The 8,640-nt window shown below is 37.6% G+C and overlaps 1 pseudogene; it reads right to left on the bottom strand.

Moving 5' to 3' along the window:
* Positions 1–6,000: 6,000 nt before the first annotated feature.
* LOC143663121 (NADH-ubiquinone oxidoreductase chain 6-like) lies at positions 6,001–6,564 on the bottom strand (annotated as a pseudogene).
* Positions 6,565–8,640: the final 2,076 nt, after the last annotated feature.

Below are 8,640 nucleotides of genomic sequence, written 5' to 3'. Positions count from 1 at the left end.
TGACGCCATCCCAGGATGCCTAAACCAAGCCACACTAATGGCAACACGACCTGGACTCTTCTACGGGCAATGCTCAGAAATTTGTGGATCTAATCATAGCTTTATACCCATTGTCCTTGAACTAGTACCACTAAAACACTTTGAGGCCTGAACTATATCACTAATCTAGATCATTAAAGAAGCTAAAATCAGCATTAACCTTTTAAGTTAAAGACTGGGACATAACCTCCCCTTAATGACATGCCACAACTAGATACATCAACATGACTAATCACAATTACATCCATGATCTTAACACTATTTATACTAATACAGCTAAAATTCACAAAACACTACTTCCACCAAACACCAATACCAGACACACCAAACTCAACTAAACAACGAACTCCTTGAGAAACAAAATGAACGAAAATTTATTTGCCTCCTTCATCTCTCCAACGATAATAGGACTCCCTATTGTTATACTAATTATCATATTCCCAACCATCCTTTTCCCAGCCCCAAACCGCCTAATCAACAACCATATAGTCTCCATACAACAATGACTAACTAACTTAGTACTAAAACAAATAATAATGATTCATAACCCAAAAGGACGAACCTGAGCACTAATGTTAACATCACTTATCATGTTTATCGGCTCAACAAACTTACTGGGCCTCTTACCACATTCATTTACCCCTACAACTCAGCTATCTATAAATCTAGGAATAGCCATCCCACTGTGGGCTGGAACAGTAATCATAGGATTCCGCCACAAGACTAAATCAGCACTAGCACATTTCCTACCACAAGGAACTCCAATATCACTGATCCCAATACTAATCATCATTGAAACAATCAGCCTATTTATTCAGCCAATTGCCCTAGCAGTACGATTAACCGCCAACATCACAGCAGGCCACCTACTAATACACCTAATTGGAGGAGCTACATTAGCACTAATATCTATTAGTCCTACAACGGCACTAATTACATTTATTATTCTAGTCCTCTTAACCATACTTGAATTCGCAGTAGCCCTAATCCAAGCATACGTATTCACCCTCCTAGTAAGCCTATACCTACACGACAACACCTAATGACACACCAGACACACTCCTACCACATAGTTAACCCCAGCCCCTGACCACTAACAGGAGCCCTATCAGCACTACTAATAACTTCTGGACTTGCAATATGATTCAATTTTAACTCTATAAATCTCCTTGCGCTAGGACTACTAACAAACTTCCTAACAATATACCAATGATGACGAGACGTAATCCGAGAAAGCACCTTTCAAGGCCACCACACATCAACAGTGCAAAAAGGGTTACGCTATGGAATAATTCTCTTCATTATCTCAGAAGTATTCTTCTTCGCAGGGTTTTTTTGAGCCTTTTACCATTCAAGCCTCGCCCCAACCCCTGAGCTAGGAGGATGTTGACCTCCAACTGGAATCCTAGCACTCAACCCACTAGAAGTACCCCTACTTAATACAGCCGTTCTACTAGCCTCAGGAGTATCCATTACATGAGCCCACCACAGTCTTATAGAAGGAAATCGCACACACATGCTTCAAGCACTATTCATTACTATTTCACTAGGAGTCTACTTTACCTTACTCCAGGCATCAGAATACTTTGAAGCCCCATTTACGATCTCCGACGGAGTATACGGATCAACATTCTTCATGGCCACAGGATTCCACGGACTGCACGTAATTATTGGCTCATCATTCCTAATTGTATGCTTCTTCCGCCAACTAAAATTCCATTTCACATCAAATCACCATTTTGGCTTTGAAGCTGCAGCCTGATATTGACATTTTGTAGATGTAGTCTGACTATTCCTCTACGTATCAATCTATTGATGAGGATCTTACCCTTTTAGTAAAAACAAGTACAGCTGACTTCCAATTAGCAAGTTCCGGACAAACCTGGAAAAGGGTAATTAATATAGTATTAACCCTACTAACTAACATTACCCTAGCCCTACTACTAGTAACTATCGCATTCTGATTGCCACAACTCAATAATTATTCTGAAAAATCAAGCCCATATGAATGCGGATTCGACCCGATAGGATCAGCCCGACTTCCATTCTCAATAAAATTCTTCCTAATCGCAATTACCTTTTTACTTTTTGACCTAGAAATTGCCCTACTATTACCACTCCCCTGAGCAACACAAAACAACCAACTCGAACCAGTACTAATCACGGCCTTATTCTTAATCTCCTTACTAGGACTGGGCTTAGCTTACGAATGAATCCAAAAAGGACTAGAATGAACAGAATATGATAATTAGTTTAACTTAAAACAAATGATTTCGACTCATTAAATCATGATCCAATACATGATTATCATATGTCATCAATTTACATAAACATCCTACTAGCATTTACTATAGCTCTACTCGGACTTTTGATATACCGATCCCATCTAATATCATCGCTACTATGCCTAGAAGGCATAATATTATCATTATTTATTCTTAGCACAGTAACCATACTAAATATATCATTCACACTATCAAGTATAATACCAGTAATATTAATAGTATTCGCAGCATGCGAAGCTGCTGTAGGCCTAGCCCTACTGGTCACAGTATCGAACACCTATGGACTAGACTATGTACAAAACCTTAATCTACTACAATGCTAAAACTTATTATCCCAACTATAATACTACTCCCACTGACTTGACTCTCAAAGAAAGAAACACTATGAATTAACTCAACCATTCACAGCCTGTTAATCAGCTTAATTGGCCTACATCTATTTTATCAACCATTCGACCTAAGCCTAAACTTCTCCACTACTTTCTTCGCAGACCCATTATCAACCCCATTACTAGCACTAACCATATGACTACTACCCTTAATACTTCTAGCAAGCCAATCTCACCTCTCCAAAGAAACAATTACACGAAAAAAACTATATATCTCAATACTAATTATACTACAAATACTCCTAATTATAACCTTCACAGCCACAGAATTACTTCTATTCTATATCCTATTTGAAGCAACACTAATCCCAACCCTTATCATCATCACCCGATGAGGAAACCAAACAGAACGACTAAATGCAGGAATTTATTTTTTATTCTACACCCTTATAGGCTCGCTGCCCCTTTTAGTAGCATTAACATATATCCAAAATAACACAGGTTCACTAAATCTACTGACAATAAAATATCTAACCCATCTACTACCAATACAATGAGCATCAAATTTCCTATGACTAGCATGTATTATAGCATTCATGGTCAAAATACCACTCTTTGGCCTTCACCTGTGACTCCCAAAAGCTCACGTTGAAGCACCAATTGCAGGGTCCATAGTTCTAGCAGCTATCTTGCTAAAACTAGGAGGCTACGGAATGCTGCGTATCACTGTAATACTAGATCCGCTTACAGAATATATAGCCTACCCATTTATTATATTATCCCTATGAGGCATAATTATAACCAGCTCAATCTGCCTACGTCAAACAGATCTAAAATCCCTAATCGCCTACTCATCAGTAAGTCACATAGCACTAGTAATTATAGCTATTATAATCCAAACTCCACTAAGCTTCATCGGAGCGTCCGTACTAATAATCGCTCACGGACTAACATCTTCCATACTATTCTGTTTGGCCAACACAAACTATGAACGAATTCACAGTTGCACTATAATCCTAGCACGAGGCCTTCAAACAATCATCCCATTAATAGCTTCTTGATGACTATTAGCAAGTCTAACAAACCTAGCCCTACCACCATCAATCAACCTGATCGGAGAGCTATTCGTAATAATCCCATCATTCGCATGATCAAACTTCACAATACTACTAATAGGCCTAAACGTAGTAATTACAGCTTTATATTCACTTTATATGCTAATCATAACCCAACGAGGAAAACCAACATCACATGCCCACATAATCAAACCAACCTTCACACGAGAAAACAGCCTCATGCTAATACACCTTCTACCACTAATTCTGCTATCAATCCACCCAAAACTAATTCTCGGCCTATCCTACTGCGGATATAGTTTACACAAAACACTAGATTGTGAATCTAGAGACAGAATATAAAAACTCTTATCCACCGAGAAAGACCAATGCAAGAACTGCTAACTCCTGCACCCATTCATAAAAATATGGCTTTCTTACTTTTATAGGATAAAAGTAATCCATTGGTCTTAGGAACCAAAAATTTGGTGCAACTCCAAATAAAAGTAATAAATGCATTCACACTATTTACCATAACAACTATTATAATCTTAATTCTCCCAATCATAACACCCATTCTAACAGACAACAAAACAATATATCCTTATCACGTAAAAACCTCAATTATATATGCCTTCACAACCAGCATAATCCCAACCACTATATTCTTAATATCAGACCAAGAAACCATTATCTCAAACTGACACTGAATCACAGTACAAACAATAAAACTCTCCATAAGCTTCAAGATAGACTACTTCTCACTAATATTTGTTCCAGTCGCACTTTTCGTAACATGGTCCATCATAGAGTTCTCCATATGGTACATGCACTCAGACCCGTACATCAATCAATTTTTTAAATATTTACTACTGTTTCTTATCACAATAATTATCCTAGTAACAGCCAATAACCTATTCCAACTATTTATCGGCTGAGAAGGAGTTGGCATTATATCATTCCTACTAATCGGATGGTGATATGGACGAGCCGATGCCAACACCGCAGCACTACAAGCAGTCCTATATAACCGAATCGGAGACATTGGCCTAATCATAGCCCTAGCTTGATTTATACTCAACTCTAACTCATGGGACATACAACAAATCTTCATACTTAACCCAAATATAACCCCAATTCCACTAATAGGTCTACTCCTAGCTGCCATAGGAAAATCAGCCCAATTCGGGCTCCACCCATGACTCCCATCTGCAATAGAAGGTCCAACTCCAGTATCAGCACTACTACACTCAAGTACTATAGTAGTAGCAGGGGTATTTCTATTAGTACGATTTCATCCGCTACTACAAACTAACCAACTAATCCTTACAATAACCCTTTGTTTAGGGGCTATAACCACACTATTCACCGCTATATGCGCCCTAACACAAAATGACATTAAAAAAATTGTAGCATTTTCAACATCAAGCCAATTAGGACTGATAATAGTAACAATTGGACTCAACCAACCATACCTAGCCTTCCTGCACATTTGTACACACGCCTTCTTCAAAGCAATATTATTCCTATGTTCAGGATCCATCATCCACAGCCTAAACAATGAACAAGACATCCGAAAAATAGGAGGGCTATTTAATGCATTACCACTAACCACCTCCTCCCTCATCATCGGAAGCCTAGCACTTACAGGCATACCATTCCTTACAGGCTTCTACTCTAAAGATATTATCATCGAAACAGCAAACACCTCAAACACAAACGCCTGAGCACTCTTAATTACCCTAATTGCCACAACCCTAACAGCCGTATACAGTACTCGAATTATCTTCTTCTCCCTGCTAAGCCAACCCCGATTTCAAACAACTATTTCCATTAACAAAAACAATCCATGTTTGCTCAACCCAATTAAACGCCTAGCAATAGGAAGCATTTTTGCAGGATTTCTAATTACAAACAACATCCCACCCATATCAGTACAACAAATGACCATACCCTCATACATTAAACTCACAGCACTAGCAGTAACAATTACTGGATTCATCCTAGCAATAGAACTAAACAACACAACCCACAATCTACAATACAACTATCCATCTCAACATCACTCCTTTTCCACCATACTAGGATATTTTCCAAATATCATCCACTGCCTATACCCTCACTCAGTCCTAAAAACAAGTCAAAACTTAGCAACCTCCGCACTCGATCTAATCTGACTAGAGAAAATTGCTCCAAAAAGCCTCTCCAAAATAAACATCTCAGCATCATTAACAATGTCCAATCAAAAAGGACTAATTAAACTATACTTCCTATCATTTATATTATCCATTATACTAGCCCTAGCTACACTGACCTTTTACTACGAGTAATTTCAATAACAACAAAAATACTAATAAACAAAGCTCACCCAGCCAAAACCACCAGCCACCAACCATGACTATATAAAGCAGCAACACCCACATAATCCCCACGAACATATCAATCACCCAAATAACTGTAAACTGCCCAATCCTCTATATATTTTAACCCACAAAACACCCCATAGATATCCTCATAATAAACCAACCATAACATAACAATAACCTCTATAGTAACACCAAAAACTATTGCACCAAAAATTACCACATTCGATCCCCATACCTCAGGGTACTCCTCAGTAGCTATTGCAGTAGTATACCCAAACACTACCAACATCCCACCTAAATACACCAAAAACACTATCAAACCTAAAAAAGACCCACCAAAACTTAAAACCAACCCACAACCCACACCACCACTAACCACCAACCCTAATCCTCCATAAATAGGAGACGGTTTAGATGAAAAACTCACAAAACCAATAACAAACAAAATACTCAGCAAAAGTACAAAATACATCATAATTCTTACATGGGACTACACCACGACCAATGACATGAAAAATCACCGTTGTACTTCAACTATAAGAACCAATGACCCACATTCGCAAAACTCACCCACTATTCAAAATCATCAACCAATCATTCATTGACCTCCCTACACCATCAAACATCTCAGCATGATGAAACTTCGGATCCCTACTAGGAGTCTGCCTAGTAATCCAAATCCTAACAGGCCTCTTTTTAGCAATACATTATACATCAGACACAATCACAGCATTTTCATCAGTCACCCATATCTGCCGAGATGTTAACTACGGATGACTAATTCGCTATATCCATGCAAACGGGGCCTCAATATTCTTCATATGCCTATACCTACATGTAGGTCGTGGCCTATACTATGGCTCCTACTTATACCTAGAAACTTGAAACATCGGAGTAATCCTCTTATTAGCCACTGTAGCAACCGCATTCATGGGCTACGTACTTCCATGGGGACAGATATCATTCTGAGGCGCCACCGTAATCACAAATCTACTATCAGCTATCCCATACATTGGAACAGATCTAGTAGAATGAATCTGAGGGGGATTCTCAGTGGATAAAGCCACCCTAACACGATTCTTCGCATTCCACTTCATCCTACCATTCATCATTACAGCTTTAGCAATAACACACCTACTATTTCTGCACGAAACAGGATCTAACAATCCACTAGGACTCTCATCCGACATAGATAAAATCCCATTTCACCCCTACTACACCATCAAAGATATCCTAGGCTTACTAATCATAATCGCAACACTGGTAACCCTCGTTCTATTCTCACCAGATCTCCTAGGAGACCCTGACAACTATACACCAGCTAATCCACTCAGCACACCACCACACATCAAACCAGAATGATACTTCCTATTTGCCTACGCAATCCTACGATCAATCCCAAATAAACTAGGTGGAGTAGTAGCCCTAGTCTGCTCAATCCTAGTACTAATAATCATACCGCTACTACATACAGCTAAACAACGAAGCATAATATTCCGACCACTAAGCCAATTACTATTTTGACTACTAGTAGCCAACCTATTAATCCTAACATGAATTGGCGGCCAACCCGTCGAACACCCTTTTATCATCATTGGCCAAGTAGCCTCAATCTCATACTCCTCAATCATCCTAATTGACAAATAAAATTGTCAATTTTATTTGGATTCCTTTTTAAGTGACCAGTCATTTTTAATCAGCTAGACACCTATACTACTAATAAGGAAATGATCATTTTTAAAGTAAGTATTTAGGGCCTCAAGGATATCTGAGGTTGGCCATCAGGAAGAGCTTCCTGATTGTGAAGATAAATTTGCAAATACCACATTTTTATAGTATTAACTCCATTATTTATGTATTTGGTAAATTATACTTTCCTGTAATATATATGGCATACATTCACAAATCATGGTTCTTAGTAAAGTTCAATATCACTTTGCCTAAATATGTTCTCAAAAAAATTCTGAAATGCTCATTAGTCTCTTCTAAAACCTTAGTATGTAGAAAACATTGTTTTCCTCATTATTAAATTAGAAATGACCCAGAACACAGTGAAAACTAATTAGCTATAAAGGAAAATTTAAAAATAAAACAGCTTTATGAAAATTGCAAGCAGCCTTAGTTACAAGTAAAATCATAAAATATCAACTTGATATTATTTTACAGATCTATATCCAGACTTAAAAACTTCATTCCTATAATCAGTTTTATTCAAAACAAGGATATGACTCTATGACCAAAAATATGAGGTAATTAAATTGATTCTGACATCCAATTTTTATGATAGTAGTAGAAGATATACCTCTGAGAAAAGAACTTGAAATTTTTAAGATAACATTATTTTTTGCATATAGGTGTAAGGTTGTACTATCAAAACAACTTCACACATTAATTATCCTCTAAGACTATGCACTAAGATGCTGTATTGGATGCCAATATTTATATATGCTAAAATACTTAACTTTCATTTAATTCACATAGTCCATATTTTTATATTTACCTAGAGATTCTGCAATAAGTATGATGGATTTTGGTAGAAAGTATGCTTAAAAAAATGAGAAAAGTA

The sequence above is a fragment of the Tamandua tetradactyla genome, chromosome 19 (genome assembly GCF_023851605.1).
Source record: "Tamandua tetradactyla isolate mTamTet1 chromosome 19, mTamTet1.pri, whole genome shotgun sequence".
In the NCBI taxonomy this organism is placed as follows: Eukaryota; Metazoa; Chordata; class Mammalia; order Pilosa; family Myrmecophagidae; genus Tamandua; species Tamandua tetradactyla.
Note: the sequence above shows the minus strand (reverse complement) of the source record. Positions and strands in the feature narration are given on the sequence as shown.